The following is a 17,916-nucleotide window of genomic DNA, read 5'->3' as shown; positions in this document are numbered from 1 at the left end:
ATGCAAGCATACAAACAGCACATCGTCAGGTGTTTGTGTTATCTGCAGGACAACGAACAGTAAAGGACACGGATAAGGTGTTGTTGTTTTTTTTATACATAGGCCCATTTATGAATAATTTGAAACATTCTATGTCTGTGTATGTTTCTCAGCAGAGGCGTTTGTCCACAATAAATAAGTTTATTGTCATTGAAATATGTTCAGTGAACCAAATTCGCCTACATCAAACGTCAGTTGTCAACAACGCGTCACCAACTGGGAAACTCGGTTAGCAAAATCTGGCCCGAGTTTCCCACCTCTGATTCCCACAGGAAGGGACGTGAATGATGACGTTTTCACTCGGAAAAACGTTTTTCCGATGTCCATGAACGCACAGTAAGACTGCACTCCCTCTCAGTCTTTTTTCCACCTTCACATGGGGCGGCAGCTGGTAAGATGAGGTTTACTTTGCACTTTTTTCTTGATAACATGTCTGATATTTGAGTGACAGCTTTATCTATTTACTTTATGATGAAAATGTTAGAATATTGACTTTGTTAAGTTCTCCTTTCTATTTGTTTCTTCCAGATTCTCCAACCCATGTGTGTCTGTTATGTTATCCATTATCATTTGCTCACCCTTTTGTTCAATAAACCTTTGAGTGGACTGAACTTCTTTGTGGCTCACTCCTGCATTCTGACCGATGCCCCGTGACGATGGCAATCGATCTCTAAAACTGAACCCTCCTCCTTAACAATACCATTGTTCTAGCTTGTATGATAGATTCAGTACAATACCTCGGCACACAGTTTTCATCTGTTTCACTCTCTGTTCACTAGAACATACTGGGAAATTCTAACGCTTCCAAACGATAGATCGAGATAACATTGGAGGCCCCTCTAGCTATGATTTCCACTTAATGTGCGCCATATAAGCTATACATCTAATAATCTATCGTAATTACACAGTATTACAGTTAGTATTTTTGTCAGTTATTATTTTGTTAGTAGGCAGCACCGACTCAAACGTCCTGTACCAAACAACATTTTGGGACAAATACATGTCCCGTTACGTGGCTACATGTATGTGACATTACACTGTAACATAAAAATGAGCATTCTTGAATATGCTAATCCATGACAATATCATAACAAAGCCATCATAGTGCCAACTAGACCTGCTTTTAGTCTAAAAGTATCTAGTAACTTGAGTAACTAGGTGATTTCAAGGAAAAGGAAGCTTCTCTTACTGTCCACCTGCTTAGCTGAAACCTCTGTAAATGTTGGTTTCCCTGGTAACAGTGGTTGACATAAGGCTGAAGAACTGACAAATGTGCCTTAGCATAAGGAGTTCAATTAATACTATCTTTGAGTGAAGTCAACTCAAAGTATGTTGTTGACATTACAGATTTATGTAAGTGGAACTATATCTGGTATCAAATTATGAGATGTGTATCCAAACACATTCAGTTTAAGAATCACACTGGCACTGGCTGGATAGTCAGTTCGATATTAACTCATGCTAATATTTAAAAAAAAAAAAAACTACCTTTGGAAACAGACGTACACAGACCATACCAGTTTCTGCTCTGCTGTCCAGCTCTGTAGGCAGTGGATAGTACGGTTTGGTGAGAATCTGTGGTGATTGGCAGCTTCTATTTATCTGGACCTCTATAACTTGCCATCATGAGGTCTCTGGGCTCTCGCCTGTGGAATGTTCTGGATGAGGAGGTAGAGCAGCTCCAAGGGCAGCTTGGCTCAGTGCCACACTTTTTAACTTCTGAAACTGCACAGGAAAGCGCATAAGCCCCCCCCACACATACACACACACACACACACACACACACACACACACACACTGGGTGTTTGTTTTAAGCCTCCAATGTCACCTTCCAGGCAGTGCGGCAATGGTTATGTTTAGGGTTAAGGTTAGGGTTAGCGATGCCCACACTTCACTTATGACTTGGACATTCTCTCCTAATGAATATTATTTTAACAAAGTTTAGGAAGTAAGTATTTCTATGCCTGAGGAAAATTTTGCGATATAATGACATTTGTTCACTTTTGCCAAGAAAGTGGATCACATCACTCCAGTTCTGAAGTCTTTACACTGGCTTGCAGTGCCTCAAAGAATTGATTTCAAAATACTTTTGCTGGTTTATAAATCACTATAAAACGGTTTAGGTCCAAAATACATTTCTGATCTGCTAGTACACCACCCAGACCTCTCAGGTCGTCTGGGACAGGTCTGCTTGTTGTCCCCAGAGTCAGAACTAAACAGTGTGAAGCAGCGTTTAGTGTTTATGCTCCACATATCTGGAATAAACTCCCAGAAAACTGCAGGTCTGCCGCAACTCTCAGTTCTTTTAAATCAAGGCTGAAGACCTTTCTTTTTGATGCTGCCTTTCTTTAAATAATTGTTAATTTCTTACACTGAAGTTGCATTGTTGAAACTGTATGAAAACCTATATAAGCATATAAAGAGAAATTAAAAAGTAAGACCGGTGGGACCGGCCCGTTCTGGAAACGGCAAGGATTACGTGTATAGAGCAACGGCTTATACATTGTCCCATACTAGCACCATAAAATCTCATATTTTATCTGCTTTTTTTTTTTTTACTGTTTTTAACTGATCTTTAATATTTAATTTCTTATACTGCACTGTAACTTTTATTCTTGTATTTTAATCGTTTTTATGTAAAGCACTTTGAATTGCCCTGTTGCTGAAATGTGCTATACAAATAAAGCTGCCTTGCCTTGCCTTGCCTTTGCTATATTTTAGGCAGTGTAGAAGTGCAGCTCCATGAAATGAAACCCTGCACTCTCCTCTTACTAATTTTGGTTGGTTATAAGATTTCCAGCATTGCTTATTGGAAGAGGGAATGTTATACTCTGGGTGCTGGGATGTAAAATGTATAATTCTGAAATGAATCTGAGTCTTGAAATCTAATGTTCAAAATCCAGTTGCATCTCAGTGCTCTTGGCTCTGATTTAACCAAGCAGCACTCATCACAGAATAACTTACATTCCCTTCTGAACTAAAAGGAAAAGAACATGAGTTGATATTCAAGCACTATTACTCCATTACTCCACTGACACTCCAATCTAATGTGACTTACATTGTGAGCCAGTGCCCATTGCCAGAGTCAGTCGGTTGTTATTAGCCCAAACATTAGTCCAAAGCACAGTCAGTAATAGGATTTTAGTGTTAGTATTACAGCACACCCTATTTAATTTTTGCAGAGAAAAGTGAGTAACTTGATGCCTAGCTGTCAGGCTGTCAAAGGGCAGAGTGCAGAGCAGCTGCAGACAGCTGTCTGGAGGCTTGGAGCGGCCAGAGGCTGAGGACACAAATGCTCGGCACAGTAAAGAGGAAATCAGCACATTTCATCAGAAAGACAGCCGCTGAATGGCCTGTGATAAAAGCTGTTATTGAGTCATCAGTGATATTCAAGAACTGGCAGCAATGGTGCAAACTGATTGCATGCATTCACTATTTACATCTAATTTCCTGCTCTTTATTTCTGACAAAAGGTCACATTTCCAAGATTTTGAGAGCAGGACAAAAGTTTTTTTTTTTTGTTAAGCTAGATTTATATGCTAAATGCACCCATCTGAGTTGCAAGGCTGCGGGAGAAAATAGCATGCCATGCTGTGATTGAGATGCTGCAGTGCTGCAGTATTTTCCCTATTATTATTGTAAAAACTGTTACTACTACTAGTAATAGTATGTTCGCATCCCATCATCAAATGAAGGAGATACAGATAACTATTTTTTTTTCATTAATCTATTAGCTATGTGTTACGGTGGCCGACAGGGGCAAACGCCCTGCAACTTAAGAAAACACACGCAAATAGACAAAACACAAGCAAATTAAGAAAACAACTTCATTAATTTGACAACACATGTGCAGCATTCAGCAAACGCACTGCAATTACCACAACACAACCAAATAGATAAACGCACTGCAAATAAAAAACGATGCAAAAAGAAAAGCACACAAACCCAGAAAACAAATGCAACAAAAAAAACGCAGCATCCAGATTACACAACGGAAGTTCTCCAGACCTCTAGAGGGAGCAGCTAGTGGAACAGCTTGATTTTCAACCGTTATTAACCGATATTAAATTATTATTATTATTATTATTATTATTATTATTATTATTATTAATAATAATAAAAACATAATATATTATTAATATACAGTCTATGCTCCCGTCTCATGCCCTCCCGGCTGGTGCCGTCCCGAGCTTCGGCTTTTCAAAATAAAAGCTTGCGTCTGGTCCGCTATGTGTTTGTACTTTGGTGTGTTGGATGTTTGTGAACTAAACAGTACGGCAATCACGCTAATGAATACAATAACTTTTTCAGCAGATGTCTTACTTACAACACGATGGAGTTAGCAAAGCTGTTTTGTGTTTATATGTGCAGGTGGGATTTATTCAGTTTGATAAATCCCACGGTAAATTGGCTGGTTTACTAACAGGGAGGGAGGGACTATAAATCCTGTCTGTTTTTTGTATTTCAAGAGCAAATTGCTCCACAACATGAATACAGATTGATCACTTATTTTGTTGGTAACCGTTGTTGTATAATCACAATATTACACTTGAGGAGGCCTACACTTCAGTAATTTCGGACCTCGAAATTAAACCCTCTCATGTGGCTTAAACAAACGTCAACATTAAACGCTGATGCAGTTTTAAATGTTTTATCACCACGAGGTTACAGACGTCTCTGCTGATTGAGTATCACCTGTGACCTGAGCCGAGACACACCCACCAAACGAGAGAAAACATAGATTTAATATTTACAGTCTATGCAGTTTCTCTCTCTCTCTCTCTCTCTCTCTCTCTCTCTCTCTCTCTCTCTCCATGAGGTCGAAAATCAAGCTGTTCCACTAGCTGCTCCCTCTAGAGGTCTGGAGAACTTCTGTTGTGTAATCTGGATGCTGCGTTTTTTTGTTGCATTTGTTTTCTGGGTTTGTGTGCTTTTCGTTTTGCATCGTTTCATATTTGCAGCGCGTTTATGTATTTGGTTGTGTTGTGTGTATTTGCAGTGCGTTTGCTGAATGCTGCACATGTGTTGTCAAATTAATGAAGTTGTTTTCTTAATTTGCTTGTGTTTTGTCTATTTGCATGTGTTTTCTTAAGTTGCAGGGCGTTTGCCCCTGTCGGCCACCGTAATGTGTCTTATGAAATGCAGAAAAAGTGAAAGTGACATCTTCAGGTGATGTCTTGTTTTTTCAGTGCAACAGTCCAATACCCAAACATATTCAGTTTAAAATGATACATAACACAAAAGGGAGCAAATCCTCACATTTGAGAAGCTCAAACTAGAAAATATTTAGCATTTTTGGTTGATAAAGCAAACAACAAACAATTTATCTATTATCAAAGTAGCTCCCAATTGATTTTGTGTTGCTTTAAATGTGGTTGTAAGATTGAAGAAGTAAGATTTTGTATACTGCCCTGAATATATACCTACCAACTGATGAAAATAGAAATAGTAAATGCCATCCGCCCCACCCAGAAAAATAAATAGAGAAATCGTGAAGCAAAACGCATTAGGAAAAAAGCCATCCTGCTAATTTGAACCAGTCCAAGGAGTATTACAAATATATCAATGAAATATAAATATTTGATTTTGATTTGATGATTGAAATAGTCCTTTGTATGTTGGAAAAAAGAGTTTCTACAGAGAAACATATAAGAAATATAAGAAACGAAGCCATAAAAGCACATTTACCACCACCACTTCCTTATCTTATGCCTTCTGCTTAACTTTACACAAAACTAACTGGGCAGCAATGAGGGGCGTCCTCACACAAGTATGCCACTTTATTTAATTAAAATGGTTTAATATTTTAACTGGGACATTTAAGGCAGATTTTGAGGAAAAGTTTAATAGAGAATAGAATGAATAGACTCTCATGATCTATATTAAACAATATGTCTTTGAGTTTTAATAATTTGTTTAACATCAGAAATTCAAGACAATGTGAAAACGCAGCAACCTAAATGTATCTATATATTATTGTTACAGACAGTAATACATAACTATTTTCTGGTTTTAGCCTGCTTATGCAATTACTGTGATTTCTAAATGCAGATTTAATTCTGTTGTTGATTGGGGGAAAGAGAGTATCCTCAGGTATATAATGGCACTCCATGCCACAGTTTCTTTTTTGTTTTGTTTTTAAGAAATTGTTTTGGGCTTTTGTTACCTTTTTATCATAGACCTGCTGGAGAATGGGTCGGGACTCAGAGGCATACATAAGGTGCACAGTCCAGCGGTTGAGCTCTCAGTGGTCTCCCCATGACTGCAAGCCACAGTTGCTCAGTTTAGCTCATAGTGCATTATATTTTTGGTATATTGTTCACCTCGGCAGGGGCTTTTTTCCATTCAAACTAGCCTAGTTTTGAATTCCCCTGCTTGCTTTTAAAAGGAGATGGCAGAATTACCCTAACACTCTGCCATGGATTACACAAGGGAATATAGGCCTATAGCACTTTACAGTGTGTGGAGAGCATGCTGATTTTTTTCCCTTACAAACCATACATTTTTTTCCACACTGCATAATTAAAACTGTATTTTCTGTCTGTATATTATTTAGGATACTTTATACGACCAGCTGAGCAAACTCCATCCACCGATGAAGACTGTGACATATAGTTGTATACTGTATGTATTGATGTATTTGATATTTTTGGAAACTTTGGGCATCTTCCTTCAAATTTGTCCCCACATCATGAGTTTGCATTGACCCACCAGCAAGTCATAGCTGTGCATTTATTTCAAGTACTTAATTAATATAAGGGAAACAGAATGATTAACAATAACAGGAATATTACAGGTGTCTACATAACCATTTATGTTGAAAGAAAAAAAATGTTTACTTATTTGTCCTTTCAGAGACTCTCTAGTAATGACAAAATGTATAAAAATGTTGCAACCCTTAGAGATTAAAGAAACTGTAAGGTGAGCACTGAGTAACAGTGGTGTTTCTGATACATTTTAAAGAAACATTTGGAAGATGGTCGGTGGCTAAATACTGTAATTTCTTTTAATATTTAAAGACATCAGCAGCATTCTGAATAATTTAGATGTACAATAGTTTCTGTGGTGGTGTTATAACACTCTTTAAAGAATGTATTTTTAATCAGTTACCCATCTGCCTGTATGTTTGTAATTTTTAACAGAATAATTATAGTAAGTGATTAGTAAGTGCTGTGCGGGTGTGGGAATACTCACAAGCACCCAGATGAGCACCGCTGTGAGAACATGAGGGTCGCCTCTATGCTCCAGCATGTTGCATGGAGAAGCGCTGTTTGTGTTTGTGCCTATGGGCTTAAAAGCAATTTGGAGTGTCTGGTCTCCTGAGTCTCTCTGGGTGGGGTCGTGGAGAAGGCACTGCCTGAGGACTTCATGCTTGGATGCTGTAAAACTCAATATCTCTAGACATGGAGGTGAAGAGAAATGAGAGATGTTACTGTAACTAATAATGACTATGCGATGATGACTTGGATCATGTAGTGAAGAAAGCTGAGGGTGAATTGGGAGCGTTTGGTTTGAGGCCCCTGTCTGCAGGGTCTAAAACACTTGTCTCTGAAGGAATTTTCCCTTCCACCTGGGGGAGGCTACATGGAATTGGAGTGGGCCATGTTCAAAGCCAGAGAGAGGCGCTCAGAGTTTTGGCCAGAGTGCAGTTGGTGCCTGTTGTGATGCAACCCAAGAATCCACTGGTGGCCAAGGAAGCTGCCAAGAAGGAGGCTTTTCAAGCACAGTTAGCCCAAGCCCCCTGAATCTGCACACAGGTCCTGAGGGACCAGAAGTGGTTATAGGGCCAAAAATACAGTGTGGGAGGAGGTGGAGGTCGGCCTCAAAGAGTTTCTGGCAAATGGTGGAGCCTTGTCCATAATGTTTTCATCAGGGGAGGAGAAATGATGTTCAGAATTGGAAGAAACGCTTCCTGACCTCCTGAACAAGTAACACGTCCTCTGTGAAGGAGACATGTTGGGCTATGCCAAGGTTATGTGGTATTTGTCACACACTTGGGTGTATGGAAGGATTTTCCAGGCGTGCATGGTTTTTAAGAACGTATTATTCTTTTCTTCCTTCTGTAATCACAAAACACACACATATCAGCCTCATTTACGTCTGCACTAACTCAGGATTTACTACAGTGTCTACTTAATTGTTCCTCCATACCCGTGTGTAACTCGTATTTAAATAACAGTGTACAAAAAACGACTGACCACATTACATTACTACCCACACTCATATACTGTCTAGCACAATACATACATTCACACAGTCCATACACACAAGGCCACCATCAACTACAAAGAATTCCCCTTAGCTGCTTAGCTAACTCGAGCCGAGGGCCCTTTTGAGAGATGTACACATTATATGTTGTATGTCACATTAACTCACATTTAATTATTGATACCCACTATAACATGTATGTTTGTTTCACATCTGTAACAACTTAGCAACTACGATGCTCATCTGTAATCACAGAACACACACACATATCAGCATCACTCATGGCTGCATTAACTCAGGATTTCAGGTGTCTACTGAATTATGCAGGACCCCTAATAGCTGCCCACAGTGCCTGTGCCGTTGTACTCACCCCTATGTCATGCAAACGGTCCCAGTGTTATTGAATAAATATATATTGTGCTAGCTAATGAATGAGTAGCACAACACATTGACATAATTAAGCAAAATAACAAAAGAGAAGGGGGGGGGTATGTTTACATAGCCAATATTACTATACTATACTACTATAAGTCCCACATATCACTGACTGTGATTTTCATGGACTCTCTAGGTGCAGTCAAAGAGTGTCCTGTCAGTGACCTCAGAATCAGATCTTTTCTTTCTGCTTACTATGTTTTTGGCTTTTGTATTTATCAGATGTGACCTTTAGCCTGAATTTGGTTTGCAGCTGCACCTCTCAGTCTGAGGCCACGGCAGAAAACGGTATTGCCCTCTTCCCCTTGAGGTCTGCTTGTTGCAGTGTTTGTGACGATACAGACGTTGTGCCAGACTAGATTAGGCTGCTTATTCTGATGGTGAAGCTTTTGATTTACCAGTTAATCTACATTCCAACCCTCACCTATGGTCACAAGCTCTGGGTACAGACAAAAAGATTGAGATTGTAGATACAGTAAAAGCCGCCAAATCATGTTTCCTTTGCAAAGTGTCCAATCTCACCCTTAAAGTCGGAGAGAAGTGTGTACAGTACATCCAGAATGAGCTTGGAAAAGAACCGCTGCTTGTTTGCCTTTTCATTGAAGAGGTGTTTCGGCCTTCTGATCACATTCTTGTGGAGGAGCTAGTCCAACTGGAAGGAGATCCTAGGGCAGACACACAACATGCTGGTGGAATTACATATCCCACTTTGTCTGGAAAAGTATCGGGCTCCCCCAGGAGGAGCTGGAGAATGTGGCTGGGCAGAAGGGCATCTTGACTACCTGCTGCCACTGTGATTTGACCCAAATAGATGGAGGTAAACGGATGGCGTAAGGCAACTAAACAGCACGTTATGAAGCATTTCTTAATTGTTTCTACACAGTTCTTACAGAAATCTTTTACATATTTAAAATTGTGCAGAATGTGTTAAAAACTGATGCATTACAACTAGTATCCAACTACAAACTAGGTTGTAACGTGTTATCAAGTGCTGTTTTACACACCAGTTGTGGAGATACACAACTTGTTTTCAAATGCAAGAATAAACACTATATAAACAAGGGATATTTCACCGCTGGAAAGATGACTATGTATTTAAATTGGGTCATTTATGTAGTAGAAATGTGACTTTTTTTAGAAATTGGCGTCTTCTAGACCGAGAAAAGCCAGAAAATGTGTTTTTGGCTCATGTGGATGAAAGACAACAACTCCCAGAATGCACTTGCTTCGCTTCCCTACGAGGACACTCCCAAGCCATGCCTACCGGTTACAGAGGGCAGTCAAGTAAAGTCAAGTGGGTTTTATTGTCATTTCAACCATATACACTGTACGAAACGTTTCACCGTGGCTCAAGTGGTGTTACACATTTAAAATATATAAAAACGACATTATATAAAAACTGTCAGGAGTTTCAGGGGATGTAGGACCCAAATGCAAGATGGCAGAAAACAAGAGTAATCTGAAGGATTTATTAAAATGAAATCCAATGAACAAAAGGTGTCCTGGAACAGCAGGCAAAAATCCAACAAAAACAGAAACAGGCAGAATCCAAAACAGGAACAGGCAAAACATCAGGAACACCGAGACCAACAGGGTAGATGACACACAGACACTCCAAACAACATACAATGATCTGACAACAGACAAGGGAAAGACAGAGACTAAATACAAGAGGTAACAAGGACTAACAAGGGACAGGTGATACAACAGGTGGAACACATCAGGGCGGGGCAGAACAATCAGACAGGTGGGAAAACAGAAAACAGGAAGTAAACTGGACAAGACAAGTGAGAACAAACAGATTACAAAATAAAACAGGAAACACAAAGTCACAAGCGTGACAAAAACGACATACGAGACAGGCTACATTTAGTGCACACACATTATAGACTATACATAAAGTGCAATTACTACTTAAAGTAGAGCATTTAAGACAGACAAGGGACAGGACAGACAAACAACAAAAGACAAGGCATAAGTAGACTTGCAACAGAGCACTGATTATTGTAAGTTAGGTTCACCATGAGGTGAAGGTAAAATATAAGAACTTTCTTGAGATTTGCGTGGTTGAAATCACCAGCAACAATAAATAGTCTCCACCAGCAGTGAGCAGTTTCTGCATTTCTGCACCGGTCCGTGTTAACATATACAGCCCACCTCCACGAGTCTTACCCTACAGAGCAGCATCTCTATCTGCTCGGAAGGCTGGCAGGCCTGGTAGCTGGATGGCGAAGTCCGGTACACTGTTGTTCTGCCAGTCTGTTAGCAGGCGAAGCTCTCGTTGTGTGTTGAGTATTCCGTCTGTAATAAAGTTTCCTACATATTCTCCGATCTGTACCAATGTATCCTACCTACCTTCCGCCATCGTGGTTAGCCTACTAAAGTATGAATTAATTACTCAGCTTTCTCCACAGAGCAATAGCCTGTTAGCTTCAAGATGGCTGACACTATTTTGAAATTCTGGGAGTGAGGTCCCACCCCCTATGGGCGGGTTGAAAACATACGGAACTAGCTGGCTGTACTATGGCTGTAGTCCATAGCTTCGGGCCAAAAATGCCTCCGATGACGCTAAATGACGATTTTTGCATCATCAGAGGCTTTTTTCCAGACACACAATACAGAGATATCTCGTCTCAGGGGGATATGAGAGAGGAAGGCACGGTCATTCAAAAATACTACCAGGTTTCTACTGATACAAAGCTTAATGCTAATCGGTGAAGTATCCCTTTAAGTCAAGGTGTTATATGTGTTCGCAACTACATTATAAGGTAATATAAAGCATGTATTAATTGTTTATATATTGCTAATAAATGCTGAACTAAAATGTTACCAATTGAACTCCTCCTTCATGAGCAAGTCTAATTTGTTTCTAGCATCTGTGACGGGGCATCTGCTGCTTACCAAGGACACAATTAGCAATCCATCAATCAACGTTCTCTCTTGCTGCTAACTCAGATGATGCTCTGCCAAAAAGCATGGGCATTAACAAGCAACTGTTGGCCGTCATGTCCTGGGCCAAGCTGTGCTTTGGCTTTACGGTGAGGAAAATGTGATGTTGAGAAATGATATGGAAGGTTTCTTGTCTGAAATTGTCTATCAGGACACAACCAAATTAACTGTGTTGCCTACAGTCTGTTGTCCTAAAGAGGGGTACTACTGAATGCCAACATTCATGTTAGTACTGAGCTCTGTTGGTGAACATGTTACACCACCATCTGCTGTCAAAACCAATTCTTTAAACTACAAAGGATGGATTCAAGTAGATAGAAAACCTGATTTGTGACATGGTGATTGTGATGCTAACAAGTAGTTATTTTGTAGTTGTTAAGAGCTTTGCTCCTGGTTAATAACTCACAGCCCTGTTGTTAAGCATGCTAATCATTTGGACAAATGTCAGAATGTGACTTTAGGCAGCTTTTAGTTTCGATTCCAACGTTTGAGTTTTAGCAGTGTGTGTGTATTTTGCATTTTGTTTTATTGGTATATGTGTTGCATGTTGTTCTTAATTGTTTGTTGGACTGGGAATTAAGGTCAAGGTTATGAGAAGCAGCTGTGATTGCCTGGACCACACCCCCTACACAGCTCAGGATTGGCCACAGGATAGTATGATGTGCTTGTTAAAGATGGATGTGAAACAGGTGCGGAGGACAAGGAGGACAAAGAAAAAGAACTTGAAGGTTCTTTTAACAGTGAAACACTTTTTTTGCTGGTAAAACAGGACCTCACACAACTGTGTGACACAAACAATGTTAACATCCAAATGTCAGAGCTGCAGTCAGTGTCAGTGGTGTTGCCTCAAGTAGTAAATCGATATCACAGTTACCGAGTTTTGGTTTCCTGTGTTCTTGCTTTACAAATTACAGATGTAATCACAAATTATAATTCAACATTCCCAACCCATGAAAATAAATATTTATTTTCTTATCTGCTTCAACCTTTTCAGGAGGTGGCTTGAGTTTCCCAAAATACCATGTGTGGAAGGCAGTAGATGTCACCAGTTCATAACGGCGCCAATCCAGACAAACGGTACTTCAAACACAAGGGCAATTTCGTCTCCAATTAACCTGCACGTTTTGGACTATGGAAGGATACTGGAAAGAATAAATATAAAGGTATGCAAGTAATTACACTTTTTACTGTATGTATGTTTACATTTTGATTGTGATTTATTCTGTTATCTGTTTAAAACACAGTATGTTATGTATACTGTGGAGTAGGTTCATACTGCAGGTGTAGACACCAATAAATTAATTGAGACATGAGACATAGAATAAGACTGAGGGCAGAGACAAACACACGGTTAAAGGAACACACGACTTATTGGGACTTTAGCTTATTCACCGTAACCCCCAGAGTTAGACAAGTCGATACATACCCTTCTCATCTCCGTGCGTGTTGTAACTCTGTCTGACGCCCCCAGCGCTAGCTTAACCTAGCACAGATCCTGGAGGTAACCGGTTCCAACGAGCCTACTACTCCCAATAAGTGACAAAATAACGCCAACATGTTCCTGTTTACATGTTGTGATTTGTATAGTCACAGGGTGTACAAATAACAAGGTCACTATGCTTTTACTATCTAGTAATTGTTGACTCTATTACTCCAACTTTGAATGAACTCCAGGCGAACTCTGTGCTCCTCACCACAGGGCTTCAGGTGCTGCTAGCAAATCACTCCGCCCAAGTAGCAGAAGTAGCAGTGCTTCGCCTTTCCCAGTTTGTATACGGTTAGAAGACGGCTGTGTCTCATATGAGCTCGTTATTTGTACACCCTGTGACCATACAAATCACAACATGTAAATGGGAACATGTTGGCGTTATTTTGTCACTTATTCGGAGCAGTAGGCTAGTTGGAACCTGTTACCTCCAGGATCTGTGCTAAGCTAAGCTAGCGCTGGGAGCGTCGGACAGAGTAACAACACGTGAGAAGGGTATGTATGGACTTATCTAACTCTGGGGGATATGGTGAATAAGCTAAAGTCCCAATAAGTCGGCGTGTTCCTTTAAATGAATGGTAGAAGAAATCCGAAATCCCGTGTTTTCAACTGTCAGCAGCCCTGCACTACCTCAGGAGTTTGACTGCTGCTGTGAACTGTTGTTGCTGTTGAGAGTGCCCAGTGGTGACAGAGCGAGGTCAAATCCTTCTGTCCATCACTTTCTTTTAACTGGAGTGCAACATTCCTCCTCTATCACCATCAGGCAATCCGATGCACCCCTAATGAGCTCTCCAACCACTTACGATCCTCCGGAGACTACCAGGCCCCTTATTTGCACCTGCTACCATGTAAATACAATAAATAGCAATGGAGCACATTCTTGTGTGAATGCATAATATTGCTCTGGGGACAGAAAGATGGATTTCCTATGACTGGGTATTATTCCTCTGGTATATCCCCTTCAAATAAGAACGTCCCTCGCTGCAACTCTCCCTACTGGGACATTCTGCAGCATGACGAAGTGCAATTATGTGCCGCATAATAGCCAGTTCGAACCCTAACCCTGTTTAAGACACGAAGGGCAAAGTAAAACCCTGCGGGACATGCTGTGACTGTGGAGAATTGGAAAGGAGAGTATGTGTGACAGATTGACTGAAAAAGCCAGCGACAATAGACTAATAATGGAAGGTCACGCCTCTGCCTGACATCACCAAGAAGAGGCAGCTCATTCAGGATTTCTGGCAGAGCTTGTGATGAGATGCACACAGACATTAGGATGTGCTACAACTGTCTCCCACTTCACTTCAACATAAGTGCTGTGCAACTGGCTTCAGGTAGATAAAACAGATGATGGCAGATCATTTAGGCGTGTTTTGAGATGTGTGTGTGGGGGGAGGAAGGTTTTAGTTGCCCTCAGATCTGTTACAAAAATGATTTTGTGTTTTCATTAGGATTTGTCCTTGTGTTGTTGTGTTTTTTTGGGGTTGGGGTTCCCAATGCCATATGCTTGTAAATTTCCCCTAGGATTCAACTATTGTCAGAGGACAGCATCAGAGCTCATTTATTTCCTGCAGACAAGACAATGCAAAATGTGTTGACACTATGACAAACCTTCCCATTGCTGATGTTAAATGAGAAGTCTGTATTTCAACTTTCTCAAGAAATAAGAGGGATTTTTTTTAATAATCAAATGGGTGTTGACATTGTTTAGCCTACTGTAGTAGTTAGAAAAATGTTCTTAAACTAAAAGTGTAATCAACCAATTTCTTTAAAGGCACAATGAGTAGGGTTTTCCTAAAAAGTATAGACTCCTACACAAGTAATCCCTCTCAATCATCACTAATGACCCTCTAGAAGTGTGTAGCGGTGTCCATCTGCAGAAACACTCTGACTGTGTTTTTTTATTTTGCTGTGTTCAGGATGTTTTTGGGCGTCAACCTCTATGAAACCATAGGGACCAGGCGCCAGATCGTAAGCATGCATCCAAGAAGAAGTTACGAGAATGGCCGAAACAGCGTGGAAAAAACGCAAATCTAGCAATCAGAAACAGCAGGCGGGCAAAGCTTGTTGCAAACTGAGAGTGAATTTGGGTTTAGCGAGAATTGTGATCCTCTTTGAGCTGGGGAGGAGGGACCAACTTTAAATGTTGCGTTTATAAACCACAACCGGCAAACTTACTTAAAGTGTAACTCTCGCCAAAATGCAACCCAGGGTCTTTTTGTGACTGTACCCGAGTCAAATTTTCGTTTAAAAGCATATTTAGGACGGAAACGCCACTTTTAAGCTTTACCGTATTTTCGTTTTTCGGTCAAATGGCTTTTTGAATGGGAGTGCTAGCGGCACTTTTATGCTAGCCTCAAAATAGCTATTTTTAAAACACTAAGAAGGCTCGACACAACATGAAACTTTGCTCGAAGTATGACCAGGGGCTCTACACCTTAACGAAAGCATTGACAACATTGTTTGTGTACATAGAGTTTACTAAAAAGAAAGGTTTTGAGCAACTCACTGTAGCTGTTGTTCTTCCGGTCGCCGTGTATCGAGCCAGTCAAAAATAGTCGAGGGAGGAGAGTAAAGATGGAAAGCTCCAAAAGCTTAGTTCCATATAAATGCACGGACAATTTGTTGTTTTGTCGTTAGTGAAACACAATATTGACCTTGTAGTTGAAAAAGGAGCCTCATATAGGAATGACATTTCCTCCTATGGAGTCCGTTCATTCGCATTCGGAGATCGCCTATTTTTGACTGGGAAAATGGCGGACAGTGTAAACAACTGCTAACGTGAGTTGCTCAAAACCTTTCTTTTTAGTAAACTCTGGGTACACAAACAATGTTGTCAATGCTTTCGTTAAGGTGTAGAGCCCCTGGTGATACTTCAAGCAAAGTTTCATGTTGTGTTGACAGGGCTCTCAAGTTTTGAAGTCAGGCAAGAGTGACATTCTCTCCCCGTCAGGGGGTCAAAGAGGGGGGGCTGGTTGGACGGATCGTGGGAATGTCGGTGTTTCTTATTATCAGTGTTTTTGTTGTTATTAATAATTGCTCAGACTTGCAGAAGAAAAGATTTGACACATGGCACTGACCATTCAACCAAATACAAAGTATTTATTCCATTTCCGCATGGTGACTAATGATGGGGGGGGTCTGGGGATCCTCCCCCAGAAAATTTTGAGCATTAAACACTTCATTTCCTGCATTCTGGTGAATTTGTATGCACCTATTTCTACCTTTTTGCTAAACAATTTATGCTGGAAATATCTTTATGCAAAGGGAAACATAGATTACAATCCAAATATAAAAACATAATGGAAAATATTGCAATAAGGCTCTTAGGCATTCTGTATTGCTTTCATCAATTTATCCTTAAATGTGCATATGACAATTATTCACCTCAATGATACATTAATTATACATACATTAATTAATTTTAATTTATTAATAAACCCCTGGATTGTAATATTGTTAAGTTTGAGCAAGATTTCTGCTCATGTTCAAAACTTTGTCCACACTCAAAATCAGGGGAGGTTCTACATTGAATTACACCCAGGGCGAGACCCCCTTCGAGCTCCCCCCTCACTCTGCATACCACTGTCGCCGACACCACCACCACTATCATCAGCCACAGGAGCTGATGAAGGTCCTGCTACTGCCGAAAACTTGTCTTTACGCTTTTTTCTTTTATTTGAGCCGCTTGGGTAACTTTGTTTCATTTTCACGTTTAGACCATTGCCATAAAAGAAAGAGTTAGACTCGTCTTGCTCCGTCTCTGTGTACTTCCGAGTTCTCCTGTCACCGTGTGTTTATCTTTCGCGCCGGGCCCTGCAACATTACAGACTAGTCTATTTCATTGTGAAAGTAGGGGGTGCAAGCAGGGCGCCTGCAGCTGCAAGGGGGCGCCAATGTGCCAATTCCCCACACAGTGAAATGATAGATAATAAAAAACTGCTTCACGGAGCAGAGGATTTTTTTTTTTTTTTTCAAGTGCTTGTGGCGGCCCCCCATGACAGGCTGCCCGGGTCGCCTGTGCCAAAAACCGCCCCTGCTCAAAATATATCTGTGCTCTCTGAGATTTGGAGGAGTTGTGATATTTTGAGAAAAATAAAGTTATAATAGTCACTATATTTCAGAAAATAATCTACTTGCACCATAGTCTGTTGTGCATTACGTGATTGCTCTGCTGATACGGTAGATCGCAGACCTTCTGACAGACACAGAGCTGGTCTCCGAATGAACGTTGGCGAACATTTAGGGAAGTGTCTGTACGCTGCTCTATGCTTTTTTTTTCATTGGTTGTTGCGTTAAATCTTACCCAGATACAATGGTGCTATTTTCTGATTGGCTATTGTGTAGCCCCTTTCTATTTTTTCATTGGCTGATAAGTGGCAGGCTCAACTAAAAACTCCAGGGGAGATGCGCTTGATTCCTGCCGGTTCCTTAGTGAGAGTGGCGCGCCAGAGAAATTTTGGGCACTGCGGCATATTAAATATATTACAAATAGTTTTCCCGCGTGAGAAATACAATGTGTGGGGGGGGGGGTGCGTGACAAAAGACCGAAATGAGTGACTGTCACACTCAATGCGTGACACTTGAGAGCCCTGTGTTGAGCCTTCTTAGTGTTTTAAAAATAGTTATTTTGAGTCTAGCATAAAAGTGCCCCTAGCACTCCCATTCAAAAGGCCATTTGACCAAAAAAGGAAAATACGGTAAATCTTAAAAGTGGCGATTCCGTCCTAAATATGTTTTTAAACGAAAGTTTGACTCGGGTACATTCACAAAAAGACCCTAGGTTGCATTTTGGCGAG

The sequence above is a fragment of the Sander lucioperca genome, chromosome 10 (assembly GCF_008315115.2).
Source record: "Sander lucioperca isolate FBNREF2018 chromosome 10, SLUC_FBN_1.2, whole genome shotgun sequence".
NCBI lineage: Eukaryota > Metazoa > Chordata > Actinopteri > Perciformes > Percidae > Sander > Sander lucioperca.
The sequence above is the reverse complement of the archived record's forward strand: the minus strand, read 5'-3'. Positions refer to the sequence as shown.